At 41.9% G+C, this 14633-nt stretch overlaps 1 protein-coding gene across 1 annotated transcript in view; it reads left to right on the forward strand.

Annotated features, from left to right (window-relative positions):
* The first annotated feature begins 2874 nt into the window (after nt 1-2874).
* LOC111142889 (PATJ, crumbs cell polarity complex component) overlaps nt 2875-14633 on the forward strand; it is a 372385-nt gene continuing 360626 nt past the window's right edge. Inside the window, exon 1 of the mRNA XM_022496281.1 lies at nt 2875-2994. The gene's annotated coding sequence lies outside the window, so the exon portion shown is untranslated. The remainder of the gene's footprint in view (nt 2995-14633) is intronic.

Below are 14633 nucleotides of genomic sequence, written 5' to 3' on the forward strand. Positions count from 1 at the left end.
AAAGATTTTAATTATTTATTTGAGAGACAGAACCAGAAGTGGGGAAGGACAGAAGGGGAGAGAGAGATTGAGAAGGAGACTCCCTACTGAGCAGGAAGCCTGACACGGGGCTCCATCCCAGGACCCAGAGATCATGACCTGAGCTGAAGGTGGACACTTAACTAACTGAGCCACCAGGTGCCCCAGTACATGGATTTCTTCATTTAACCTTCGAAACTACCATATGAAGTAAGCCCCGTTACCTCAATTTCACTAATGAGAATTACAAGGGTTAAGTAACTTGCCAAAATCACATATTTTCAGAATTGGTGGAGTCAGGTTTCAAGTTCAGATCTTCTGATTTCACAGAGATGTTCTTAAAATTTTGGTTCATCTTCATCATTCTATGAATAAGACGCTCTTGAGGGTTCTCAGGGGTTAAAATAAACAAAAACCAACTCAGTGCCCAAAATGTTTATCATAGAGTAAACTTGTTAAACAATATATTTAAATAAGTTTAAAAAAATGTTTTTAAATTCCAGGTAAAAGCCAAAGGAAAGCTCACATTAAATCAACACAAAAATGTGGAGAAATTAGATGAAATGTGGTAGCGATGGTTTGCTGGGGTCACCAGAAAGCAGCATCTCTTCAGAGGTGAGACTTAAGTCTAGCCCTGAGGGAAGGGTGGGGCTTTTCAGGACCTTCCAGGCTTGGGAAAGGGGAGAAATAACCCACCAAGAAGCTCTGGTGTGACTCCAAACACCTGCACTAGGCTTGTTTGGAGATTAGGTTGAAGACTCTACAAGAGGAAGGAGAGTTTAAAGGATCTTGCATATTAAGCAAAGAAGCTTGAACTTTGTTAAACAATCAATTTAAAGTCACATTATTTTTTGGGTAAGAGGGAAAATATGTTCATAACCACCATCAAATGTTAGACGAAAGAGACCCAATGCTTCCCAGGTGATGCTTCAAGCAAGGTCTCCACCTGTAAGATGTACCAGTGACTTCTCCATTTTACGTTTATTCCAAATACTGTTAAAAACCTGTTTCAGTCCTAAGAGATGCTTTCGACAGCATTGTCTATTTTCTGCAAGTTCTGGGTTCATTCTATTCGGTAATCTAAGTTATTGTAGAAATGTATTTCCCTTAAGAGTTTCTTAGTTCCTGAGAAGACTGACCGGGCCTAGCAAGTAATATTTCCTTTAAAACAAGCAAACTAACAACACTGTTAAGTGCCAAGCGCTTTATCTTACAACAAATGTTCTTATGTTGCAATTGTTTTGTATATATGCCTTATCTTCCTTGAGGACAGGTATTCCTTTTTTTTTTTTTTAAACATTTTATAGAGTCAATCACAGTGCCTAACAAATATTGCATTGGTTCAATGGATACAGACCTGAAGACTGATTTTCTTTATGGCTAATGCATGGAACTTATTATACAAAGTAAAAGGCCTATTATCAAAATTCTTAAGTTAGTTACAGGAAAGAGAATGGAGTAATTAAAAAGAGTGGAATTATAGGTTTTATACACATCTTTCTCAATGTCAAGTTGTGATATCAAGAATAAAAATGTTAAAATGTATAGTGAAGTCAAACAGGACTTAAGAGTCAGAAGATCCCATGTGGTCCCAAACTTTGGACAAATCACTTCACCAATGAGGAGTGCAGTTTCTTCACAGAGAAGATGAGGTACGGAAAATGAGGTAGGAAAGATGTTAGGGTTCCAAGCCCACGGCAAGAAAGAATTCTTGAGATGTATTTGGTGCAAAAAAGTGGTTTTATTAAAGCATGGTGAGGGGACCTTTGAGCAGAAAAAGCTGCACTGGGGTTATGGCCCCATTATACACTTTCAAGTTGGGAGGGAGTGAGTGATAGCATAAGCCTCCAGGATCTGGAGGGGACTAGCTACTCTTGGGAAAGGTCATTTACTGTCCTTTAGTAAACCCTCTGTCAGGGGTCATAGGCTTGGAGGATGATTGCCAATGTGTATCTTGCTGGGCAGACATAAAGGAAGTTTCCAAAGAAAAAAAAATTTTTAAAGATTATGTTTATTTATTTGACAGAGAGAGCTAGAGAGGGAACACAAGCAGGGGGAGTGGGAGAAGGAGAAGCACACTTCCCCTGGAGCAGGGAGCCTGATGTGGGCTGGATCCCAGGACCTTGAGATTATGACCTGAGCCACCCAGGCGCCCCAGGAATTTTTCTGTTAAAGTAGACACAGGATTCTAGGGGCCAGGCTAAGATTGCTGTTTGCCCTTAGCAAAGTATTAATATCCAGGCATCTGAGTTCCTAGAGGAAAGCCACTGCCTGTTTCAAGGACTTGTCAGTGGGCTATAGGTGGCAGGAAATTTAATATTTCTCCTCTGCCCGTATTTCTCGCATCAGTGTGTATAAGCTAGTGCCCTGAATATTGTAGACAAATATTGCCAGATTCCTTTATTTCCAACTAAATTTCCCCAGGTATACTTCTTACGAGTTTTATGTTGGGTTAGCAGATAACAGAAAAGGGAGAGATGACCAAGCTGAAAGGAAAGGGACCATGGGGGACTAATTAAATCGGACCATGTTTTCATCAACAGCCTTTCATTAGCTTGCCTTGGAGTCTCCCTATCTGCCCAGCCCTCTTACAACACCAGTCCGGCAGGATCTCCCCACCCCATTAGCACGGGCTGCCCCCACCACCAGGAGTTTCACCTGCCCACTGGGCCCCCAGACTCCACCTTTTCCAGGCTCTTTAACCCTCCCGCGCCCAGACGAATTTCACCTGCCGAAAATAGGAAAGTCCGCCGCCCCCGCATCCTCCTCCCCAGAATCAGCCTCCCGCGGCCCAGTCTACCTCCGCCCCCTCACGCGTGCCACCCCGGCGCCCCGCCCCGGGAGGGGAGGGTCGGTGCTAGGGAAGGGCCTGCCAGGTGAGGCGCGGTCACCCTGGCCCGTTCACTTCCGCCCAGGTGAGGGAGGGCCGGTGTCGTGCCCGCCCGCTCGCTCGCTCCCGAGCCTCCGCCGGACCAGGTAAAGCGGGGGGTCCCGGCTATGCGGGCGCTCGCGGCTTTGCGGGCGCTCGCAGTGCGGCGTGGTAGTCCCTGCGTCCCGAGGCCGGCGGGGGGCAGCTCTCCTTCCTGCGTGGGAGCCCGCCTCCCCTACCTCCGGCGCACTCTCCGCCCGCCCTCCGGGAGGAGGTGGACACGGGAGAGCCAGGGCGCTGCTGGGCGCCCCTCCAGGCCCACGGAGGGCGCGGGGCGCAGTCCTTCTGCGTCCGGCCCGGGTGACTCCACCGTGCCCCTCCCCCAACCCCCGCCCCCACCCAGCTGAGTGCTGAGCTCGCCGCGGGCGGCGGAGCCGCCCAGCCTCGCCAGGCCCTGCCGGCCCTCAAATCTCGGCCCACTTCTGTTCTGGGGTTGGCAGGGATCAAATTTTGCACCCAAATCGGTGCCTGCGCTTGGTCCCAGAGCTGGGCGGAGTCTTTTCCTCCACTGGTGACGGTGAGAGGAGTGAACAGGTGGTGGCCTGCCACGGGGGCCCGGAGGAGGAGGGTTCCCAGATCTTATCTGAGAGGACCGCCTGGCTCCGGCCCCACCCGGGTGGTCACGTAGCCGAGTTCCCAGGCCGGCGGTCAGGCTTGGGCTCTGCTAGCCTCACTTTTCACACGGGGGAGGATCAGATGGAAAGTACTGTGGCCTCCAGGCTCTGGGGATATTGCTGGATTCCTGCTTTTAAGTCAAGCTGAGGAAAACATTTTCAAATCCTCCCCCTCCCCCTCCCCTCACCCCTAGACCCTCGTGGCACACCTAGGAGGTGTGCCAAATTAATCTCCCCCAGGAGTGTTCATTTGGCACTTTGTCATATGTCCAGATGGCTCGTATCGTTTTGGATTCAAATTAGTTGTTTACTGGTTTGTCTCTGCGATTGAGAGCGTTCGCCTTTCAGGGCCCTATTTCTTTAAGTTGCTTCTCAGGTGTGTTTAGAGTCTGGCCATTGATAGGTGCGCCACAAACAAGTGTTTCTTAATGAAGAAGCCTCTGGAGACCTAGAAGAAAAAGAAATCTCAGTTACGCCGACAATGGTTGATACCGCATTCTAGAGTGTCTAAGCTCCTATAGACTGCCAATTCGTTTGTACACATCTTTTTTTAGAAAAAAGCTAGTGGGTGTAAAAACTCAGATTGCTTCAGTGTGCAATATCAGGAAAAAGGGAGGATTGTGACTTTGAACTAAAATGAACTTGATGTTTCTAGGCCCCTACGGTGTATATAAGGATTATTAAAAATTTAAAATAATTAAAAAGTTAATAAATATCAGCGCTGGAAGGTACTTTATAAGACAGAATTTGTAAACTCTGTTCTGGAGAGATTTGCTAATCGAGATCCTGTTAACAGTCACATGAGATGTGCTTGGCATTAGAATAATAGTTGTATGTAAAATGGAAAAGAAATTATATTAAGCTCTTATCTGTGTTTAGAGGCCTTAGTATATTTATTTTATTATTTTTAAAGTAAACTCTACTCCCAAGATGGGGACTCAAACTCCCCTCCTGGAGAAGTCAAGTGTTACTGTGCTCTACCTGCTGAGCCAAGCAAGGCACCTTTGAAGGCCTTAGTAAGTTTAAGTCCTGTATTAATATTAAACTATAAAGCTAACCTGTATTCACTGGAGAAAATAGACAAACCCACCTACCACTGAAAGTAACCACTAATAAAATTCTGGTATATTGTCTTTTGGTTAGTATTCTTAAAAAGGGAAGGCTGTGTATTTTCCCATGGTGAATTCACTATTAGAACCTTGTGATTCGTAGAGTTTCAACATTCAGTAATCCTTATAATTGCATTTTTTTAAAGATTTTATTTATGTATTTATTTGACAGAGTTCACAAGTAGGCAGAGAGGCAGGCAGAGAGAGAGCGCGAGAGGAGGAAGTAGGCTCGCTGCCAAGCAGAGAGCCCGATGCGGGGCTTGATCCCAGGACCCAGAGACCATGACCTGAGCTGAAGGCAGAGGCTTAACCCAGTGAGCCACCCAGGCGCCTATAATTGCATTTTTACTTAAAAACATTTTGTAACGGTCCTTAAGCTAAACAGCCAAGTAGTTTGAGTTTCTGTGCTTTAACAAAAATACATTAGATTGGGGAGACCAAAATGGGGTTTAATTTGTAAAGACTTTGCTCACCTGGGTAGTAAATTTTTGAGAGAACTAGTCCACCTTTATATTCGTGATTGCTTGACCATTGCTGTGGTTTTTTCATACTCAGATGTTTTTGCGCAGATTTGGATGCCTTTTTTTAAAGCCCTCATTTGAAGTTCTGATGCAAATAGAAATCTAGAGCCTGCTGGGGCGCCTGGGTGGCTCAGTGGTTAAAGCCTCTGAAGCCTCTGCCTTCAGCTCAGGTCATGATCTCAGGGTCCTGGGATCGAGTCCCGCATCGCATCGGGCTCTCTGCTCAGCAGGGAGTCTGCCTCCTCCTCCTCTCTCTCTGCCTGCCTCTCTGCCTACTTGTGATCTGTCCGTCAAATTAAAAAAAAAAAAATCTAGAGCCTGTCAATACCGTTATTTCAGTCACTGGGCTAGATCTCTGCTGAAGATGAAGAGGCCACTTAACGTTTTGCGTTTGTACAACTGTGCGGCCTGTGGAGTCCGGAGACATGGCATTGGATCCACTTACCATAGGACTTGGCGAGTCACTTAACCCTGCTCCTGTTTTCCCATCTGTAAATCATCTACCTCCCTGAGCTTCGGGGAGGTTGAAATTAAATCCTTGTTAAGAATGTGTCTTATAAACTGTGAGTCATGATTCTCCTCCTCTTTGCTCCTCCACTGTGATAGCTTCTGCTAAAATTATGGAGTTGAGCTATTTGTATTGGGAAGAACCGAAGTTTTGTGAGTTACTTTGGTAAAAGGCATTGAGACTATGTTAGCTGGTAAACCAGACGTCTTTGCTAAAAACACTGTACAGGGATCTTTCTGGCAAACCATGGGTTAATACTGTGCTGTCAAATTGGTTAACTCTTTGCACATGTGACTGTCCGGCACTTCCTGTAGGGCAGATTGGGCTGGACACATGCTGCAAATGTAAAAGTCACATCAGATTTTGAAGATTCAGTGTAAAGCAAAAAGTAAAATACCTCATTTTTTAAATATTATATACATCTTGAAATGATATACGCACGCACGTATATATTGGGTGAAGTAAAATACATTACTAAAGTTAACTTTCCCTATTGCTATTAACTTTTTTCATGCAGCTACTAGAAAAATTGGAGTTACTTATGTGGCTCACATTTTTCTGTTGAACAGCACTGCGTTAGGATTCAGAATGAGTATGTTTATCCTTGAGAGGGCTTAGTGGACCGAAGCACTTACATTCCTACTTAGAAACAGGTTTTTCAAATTCCCAGGTTATCAGCCTTCCTACTGCTCCCTTCCCCCCCATATTTGTTGCATTACTGAACATTTTTGTTGTTCAGTCTTCTGAGAAATAATCAGTACAGAGTACATAGCAAAATCTCAGCTAAAAAAATTATTAGTTTTTTGTTTTTAATTTATTTGACAGAGATCATAAGTAGGCAGAAAGGCAGGCAGAAAAGAGGAAGGAAAGCAGGCTTCCCACTGAGCAGAGAGCCCGATGTGGGGCTCGATCCCAGGACCCTGGGATCATGACCTGAGCCCAAAGCAGAGGCTTTAACCCACTGAGCCACCCAGGCACCCCCCCAAAAATTATTAGTTTTTTGAAGCTCCTGAAGTACCTTAAATAATTTTGATTGAAAGGAGAGGTGGTGGTTGTTGTTTATTAACAGAGACAGATACCAAGAGACAGGGAACACAAGCAGCGGGAGTGGGAGAGGGAGAAGCAGGCTTCCCGCCAAGCACGCAGCCTGATGTGATCTGGAGCTCAACCCCAGGACCCTGGGATCCTGACCTAGTGGAAGGGAGACCCCCAGTGGAGCCACCCAGGCACCCCAGGAGAGGTTGTTGATAACAATAGTAGCTACTCTGTATTGAAGGTACACTGTGTGCCAGAATGCACGTTTTCCAATACCTTATTTCGTCCTTTCAATGGTAAATATGTAGTAATTTTCATTAACTCTATTTTACAAATGAGAAATCTGAGGTAAAGGGAAATTTAAACAATTGGTGCAAGAACACAGCTGGTCCCAGTTGTAGATCCCAGGTCTCCAGGATTTCAAAGTTCCTAGGCTATAGAATCTTACTTATTTTATGAATTGCTGATTGAATCAACTGGAAAACAGTAGATTAATGAAGTAGGTATTTCGTTCTAATCCTGTTTTTGTGTTTGTGACCAATAGGAAACAATCTAAATGCTTATTCGCAGGAGATTGGGGGAGAAAATCATAGATTCCTACAGTGAAATACTATTTAGTTGTTACAGTGAATGAAGAGAAGCTGCATATATCCTATATATATATCCTCATGACTAATCGTAAAACTATAAAGATAAGGTAAAACAAATTGCTGAAGGATAAAAATACAGTATGATCACTTATATAGTTTAAAAACATGTTGAACAACAATATTATAAACAAAGGTAGTGTGTATTTTAAGAATTTCAGATTTGGATTATCTGTATATCGATGATGTGGATTTATGGAGCTGCCTTCAGATTAAAAGAAGTTCGTAAGGGGCACCTGGTTGCCTCAGTTGGAGGAGCATGCAACTCTTGATCTTGGAGTTGTGAGTTCAAGCCCCATGTTAGGTGTAGAGATTGATTAAATAAACTTACAAAGAAAAAAAAAAAAGTAAACGGTCTATGTATGAGATGAGCATTCTCTCATGTTGGTCTTACTCTTAAAAACAGAACCAAAAGTCCTGCACTTTGTTTTGGTGCTCTGCACATCTTGCCTGGTTAGTAGGTAGCTTTCTGGGGCAGACCCGTTTTCATTTAGCTTTAACGCCTAATGGATGGGCGTGACTTTGACAGTAGGGGCTGGGTAAGGCTCCTGCTTGAAACGGGCAGTCAGTCCCCTTGGAGTTACTTTCTGGAGTTCTGATGAAGCTCCAGGACAGGAGTGTGGTAGGAGAGGGAGGTGAATTAAGTGGATTTTGAGGGTTAGGTTGACAAACTCTCGCTGTTGAAAATGTGAAATGTGAAAATGTGAAATAGCCGGCTCTCATTTTTAAAGTCATTAACAGTTGACTTTCTCTCCTTCCAAGGTGAAATTTTCTCCTTGTTTTTTTTGAAATTGTAGCAAGTTCCCTGCATCTGCAAAAAGGGGGTGATAATACTACCTTGTTAAGATAAATGAGATGTTTTACAGAATGCCCTTGCATTTGGTGCGTAGTAGACACCAAAAGGTGAATTATGTGATTTAGTAAGGGAGAAGGTCAGGAAGAAGGAGATGAGGGTGAACACTGATGGGAAGCCTAGTTTGGTGTATTTCACAATTTGCTAGGATTGTTTTTGAATACCACAAGCATGGCAAAAATGCCATCACCATATTTCTGAAGAGAAGGGCATACAGCCTACCGTGTGGGGAGCATTGAACAGAATATTTGAGATAGAAACTAATAATTTATGAATGCCTGGGCCCTTTCAGTGAGGGACTGGCTACACAGAGATCCCTGAGCGTGAAAATTGCCCAGATTTGGGTTTTTTGTTTTTGTTTTTGTTTTGTCCATAATTAGAGAAAACTGCCACCAACAGAAATACAAAAGCATACCATGAAACAGTTTAACTTTGTTCTCACTCAGTGGCCAAGTCACGGGCAGAATATTGATATGCATTGATTAACTTTGAATAGTTCAATAAGGATTAGTATTTAGCCAACTGAATTATTCTGAAGAACTGACTCAATTTTCAGTTCTGATTCTGAGTTTAACACCGTATCTTTCATCTTCAATTTCAACATGTCCTGAATATCTAGCATTAAGTGCACTTAATTAAGCATTGGTTATGGCTTAAGCATATGGCCCCCAAAATATCAGGGTTGTTCTGGAATTTATATATGTTCCCAGAATTCCAGGAATGTAGTGGTTTGGCAGCAGCCAAAAATGTATTACTTTTTGTATCTAAGGGATTATGAAAGGCCTCGTCATTTGATAAGGACACAAGACTGTGACAACTGTCTTGAATCTGTATTAGCATGGTAGCAGATGTGTTTACTTTGGCTAGGAGACTTTGTTTCCCATTTAATTGCTACCTCACAAATGCTGAGCTTTGGGGACAAAGGCGTGATAATTAGATACAACCTGAGCTTTGCACTTCAAAGGAAGCAATAGAAACTGTAAGGTGTTGGGCGTCTGGGTGGCTCAGTCTGTTAAGTGTCTGCCTTCAGCTCAGGTCATGATCCCAGAGTCCTGGGATTGAATCCCTCGTTGGGCTTCCTGCTCTGCGGGGAGTCTGCTTCTCCCTCTTCCCTTACCTCCCCTATTGCCGGGGGGTCTGCCCCCCCCCCTCCCCCCTCCCCCCCCCTTTCCCCCCCCCCCCACCCTCTTGCTGGAGCTCCACTCTCTCTCTTGCAAAAATAAATAAAATCTCTCTTAAAAAAGAAAAAAGAAACTTTAAGTTGTTTGTGGACTTATATTTTTGAATAACTTCTGAAATCCTGACTTCATTTATAGTTAATAGTTTTCAGATTGTTCAAACTCCCTCGTTCCCTCTTGCTCTGGGGAATTCCCAGTGAGGAGTTTGTGATCTCCCAATTCATATCTGCAGTTAGAGGCTGAATACCTGTACTTTGCCAAACTGATTGCCAGTGATCTTTTTCTCCCAAATTTTCAAGATAGGTGTATAAGGTGTCTTGGGGCGTTCTATTCTGTGAGCTATTGGGAATCTGAAAAGTATGTTTCTCAGGGTCTTAGTTTGCTTAAATTCTTGAACGGAGGAGGTTAATAAATTTATTCAGTAAGTTTCCTCCACCTAGAAATTTAAATCAAATTAAATTTCTGTTTCTGCATCAGCTTCTTTTTTTTCATATATTCCATTAATTGCTAATGGCTAAAGGCCTGGGTATAAAGAAAAGCCACAATATTATAATAATTTCCTTCAGTCAAATCCTACAGTGAACCAAGCATGAAAAATTCATAGCTCAGACTCTCTTGATCAATGATGGAGTAGAAGCCACTGAGCATAATAACTACGCCTTCTCTGGAGGCCGTAGCACTGTGAGGACAGCGGCACACGGTGGCATTTTAATATCGTCTATGACCGATGGTAGGTGGCCCATCTCTGACAAGTTAGACTCCGCTTTACCATGTTTAAACAAACTTGAGATTCCTTGCTGTAAGCCGTGTTTGTCAGTCTAGTCAAATAGTTCAAGGTGGTTTGGTTGAAGATTTTAGCCTGTGTGTTGCTTACTGGTTGTTGAGCTGTAGAATTACTGTATTTCTCCCTTCTGTCCTCATATATTTTTAAGGCTTTAGTCCTCTTCCCTAGATATTACCTAACACTGTGGACTGCAGTAATTTTCCATGCCTGCATGGTGGACAGGGTTTAGCCTTTATTAAGTATGAGTCAGAAGGTTAAATTGCCAACCAGTTTCTTCTCTTAACCCTTACTGAGGGATACTCTACCACTGTGGTTTCAAAATGTACAGAAGGATCCATTGGGATGGTAGGAAGAGGACATAAAACCTTGCTTTTTAGTGTTTCTATCTTACTGTCATGACATTTTAAATTTTATATACAGTTTAAAACATATGACATGTAAATAATTGTATGTGTATATAATTATAAAAAATAAGGTGAATGGTCACCATGGTCACTGATGGGAATGTGTGTTTAAAAATGTTTGAAGGCCACTTATCTATCCTATTACCAGAATTACCTTTTTAAATAGAAATCTGGACTCAGTACCTCCCAACTTAAAAGCCTTTAATTACTTCCTGTTGCTTACAGGATAAAGACCAGTCTACTTCCCATTATTTACAAGGACCCTCTCAAAGTCTATTTAAGTCTGTGCTTCTTAAGCTGTCTAAGAGATCAGGGTTCCCCTGCACCCACAGTCTTCCAAGGACTGATATTTTTGTAATCAGTATTTTGTAATCAGTTATCAGGAAAAGGAATTGTTAGAAAAATGAAATTAAAAAAAGAAATAAAAAGTAAGTCAAGGTTTTATTACTAAATTGGATAGATCAACATTACTCTGCCACATTATGTGGTTTCTAAATGCTTATTCCCAATTTTGGGACTTAACTCTTTGTGAGCCAAGCATCAATTTGCAGTCTACACTTGCAGAAAAACAAACAAACAAAACAAAAACGAAAAATCCACACACAAACACAAAAACAGCACTGGATTTTTTTTTTTTTTTTGTCCTATTTTCAGATACCTAGGTCATTTAAAGCTAATTAATAGTCTCATAGAAATTCATGAGCTTTTACACCTGTATATAGTAGTTCTCAGAATGTGGTCTCTGGGCTAGCAGTGTCAGGATCACATGGGAACTTGTTAGAAATGCAGATTCTCTGGTTCACCTCAAACCTGCAGAATCAAAAACTCCGGCGGGGGATGGTGGGTGGGGTGGGCGGCGCCTGGGTGGGTCAGTGGGTTAGGGCCTCTGCCTTCTGCTCAGGTCATGGTCTCAGGGTCCTGGGTTTGAGCCCCTTATCGTATTGGGCTCTCTGCTCAGCAGGGAGCTTGCTTCCCTTTCTCTCTGCCTGTTTCTCTGCCTGCTTGTGATCTCTTGTCAAATAAAAAACAAAAACAAACAAAAAACTTGGGGGGGTGGTGGGCCCTGGCAACTTGTGTTTGCACAAGCCTTCCTGGTAATTCTGATGCATGCTAAAATTTGAGAACCACTTACCCAGGGTAGCCCTACATGTCATTCAAACTGTGACACTTAAAATTTTTTTTTACATTTTGAAGACAAACCATTAAAGACTCTTAATCTCACAAAACAAACTGAGGTTGCTGAGGGGAGGGGGTTGTGGAGAGGGTGGTTGGGTTATGGACATTGGGGAGGGTATGTGCTATGGTGAGTGCTGTGAAGTGTGTAAGCCTGATGATTCACAAACCTGTACCCCTGGGGCAAATAATACATTCTATGTTAATAAAAATAATTAAAAAATTTAAAAAAAATTTAAAAAAAATTTTATAACTGGAGGTTTGTACCTGTTAATCAGCTTTATCTGTTTCAACCATCCCTCTACCCACCTCCTTTCTAGCAATCATCAGTTCTCTGTATTTAAGAGATTTTTTTTTTTTGGATTACTCATTGTTTTGTTTTTTTAGATTCCACAAACGAGTGAAATCATATGGTATTTGTCTCTGTTTTGTTTCACTTAGCATGATACCCTGTAGGTCCATCCATGTTGTCACAGATGGCAAGGTCTCATTCTTTTTTTATGGCTGAATAATACCTGTTATATATATATGCCACTTCTTTTCTATCCATTCATAACTGCAGCAGTTTTGGGAGTGAAATGGAACAGCATCCATAATGATGCTGGGTAATCTGAGGTTGTTGTAGGCAAATGAAGGCAAATGACCACTCCTTTTACACCACATTCTTTCTCTTTTGTGAGAGAAGTTTCTGAGGTGTTCTCTTGCCAGTGTTCCAAACATCCCCACGCAGATTTAGTCCGTCTCCCTTTGTGATTTCACTTAGCCCATGGCCCACACCACTGCAATTGATGGTTATGCCTTAGAATATAATTATCCTATTGTGTTGTCATTATCTTTGTATCTGCTTGCTCTCTCATTAGACCTCTCAGCCATTATCTTTTTGCCTTTTTTAGTTTTTAAGTTACAAAATAAGACATGCTTTTAAAATTCAAGCAGCACTAAAATCTGTAAAGTTAATTTTTTAAATCTCCTATCCCCATTTCTACTTTCTAGAATTTTTTTTTCATTAAAATTTTATTTATTTATTTTAAAGAGAGAGAGAGTGCACGAGAGGGGGTAGAGTCAGAGGGAGAAGCAGACTCCCCACTGAGCAGGGAGCCCAATTCGAGACTCGATCCCAGGACCCCAGGATCATGACCTGAGCCGAAGGCAGTCGCTTAAACAACTGAGCCACTCAGGCGCCCTACTTTCCAGAAGTTAATTACTGTGAAATTATCTTTCTCAATCTAGAAACCTACACATATTTTTTTCTTATAAAAAGCAAATAATGCACATACCCTGAAACTTGCTCTTTTCCCTATTCAGTTGTGCCTGTTAGATAATGTCCTTGTGTTAACATAGAGGATTGAATTGTCAAAGCATTCTCATGTGAATGAGATCAAACCTCACCGAATGAGCACCAAACCATACTCATGATTCAGTGGTTACAGGCAGGAGGTTGGGACAGACATTCCTTGCTAGAGGAGTATCCACCCGAAAAATGGCACTTTTCTTCTTAGGACATTATCGACACACTTAAAATACCTAGTTACGTGTAGGTTGACATTAAATCATTTATAAATATATTTCTGACAGACTTTAACCACAATTTTTAATTTGCTTACAGGAGTAAAATTCAACCTTAGTACACATTTTTGTTTTGGGTTACTAGATAGGTTCTCAACAATATATATAGAAATGTTTTTCTCAAAGGAAACCTTTTGTGTTTGGGGAGTCCTGAGTTTTATACTCCATTAGTTACACAAATAGAAAATGTCTATGTATCTTCTAGCCATGACCCATAAATCCATCCATTTTCAGATTATTTACAAAAAGCAATTAAGACATTTTCTGACATTTAAAAATGAGGGGCTATTATCTATCAAAAACCTTTAGGGTGTTTGCTAGGGGTTCTGGTTATCAAGCTGGGAATCCTTCCCTGAAGGAGAGAGCCACAGGCTTATTGTTAACTGATTCCCTCCCCTTCTCATTTCAGTGGATTCAGACCTACTTTATTAGAATGCCTGATTGCTTTTGCTAGATTAATTTTTCCTGGAGTTTTGTTCATAACCATGAAGTAAATATCCTTGTACAATACATCTGTATTTGTATTGTATTTCTTTTAGGGAGACCCTTAGAAGTAGCTCTTCTGGGTAAAAGAGAATGCAAATTTAATGTATCGATAGCTATTGCTAAAGTTGCTTCCTAAAAGATTGTGCAAATTTATATTCCCACTTGTTTTTTCTTGACCTCTAGAATACATGCTATTATTAATTTTAAAAAATTGCCAGTCTGAGAGTAAAAAAATTGCATCTCCTAGTTTTAGCTTGCATTCTTTCTTTCAGAGAGGTTGATCTATTAATGACCACAGACAGAGCTGCTCTTGTCTATCCTCTCTGACCTTAGGCTACTATAGAAAAGGATAGTGCCATTGTAACGGTCTTTTGTTACTGTTACCTGTCAATGGGTAGTGGTAAAGTTTGCACAGTTGAGACGCTGAGCTCATCAGTAGCGGTTCTGTCTATTCAGCAGTTCAGTGAACATTTGGATGGAATACATGGACCTTTTATCAATGCAGATGGCATCCCTTACTGGGTTTTAATACCCTTTCCTACTTAGTGACCTTGAACTAGAAGATGAAGACCTCATTCAGCAACTGTATGCAGAGTTGATGTAAGAGAATTTTCACTGTATAGTACTCCTGTTTCTTTGATGGTTCACTACAACCTGGTGTACCATTAGTATAAATGACCACTGCGAAAGTGCTGGTTTGGTCCTTGCAGAGGGTTTACTGGAATTTTGAGTTGTGATCACATTACATTTTAGGTTAGTTTGAACAAATCACTGGAATTAAAAATACGGGATAATGCCAATATGTTGG

The sequence above is a fragment of the Enhydra lutris genome, unplaced genomic scaffold (genome assembly GCF_002288905.1).
Source record: "Enhydra lutris kenyoni isolate GAN:26980312 unplaced genomic scaffold, ASM228890v2 scaffoldscaffold9, whole genome shotgun sequence".
In the NCBI taxonomy this organism is placed as follows: Eukaryota; Metazoa; Chordata; class Mammalia; order Carnivora; family Mustelidae; genus Enhydra; species Enhydra lutris.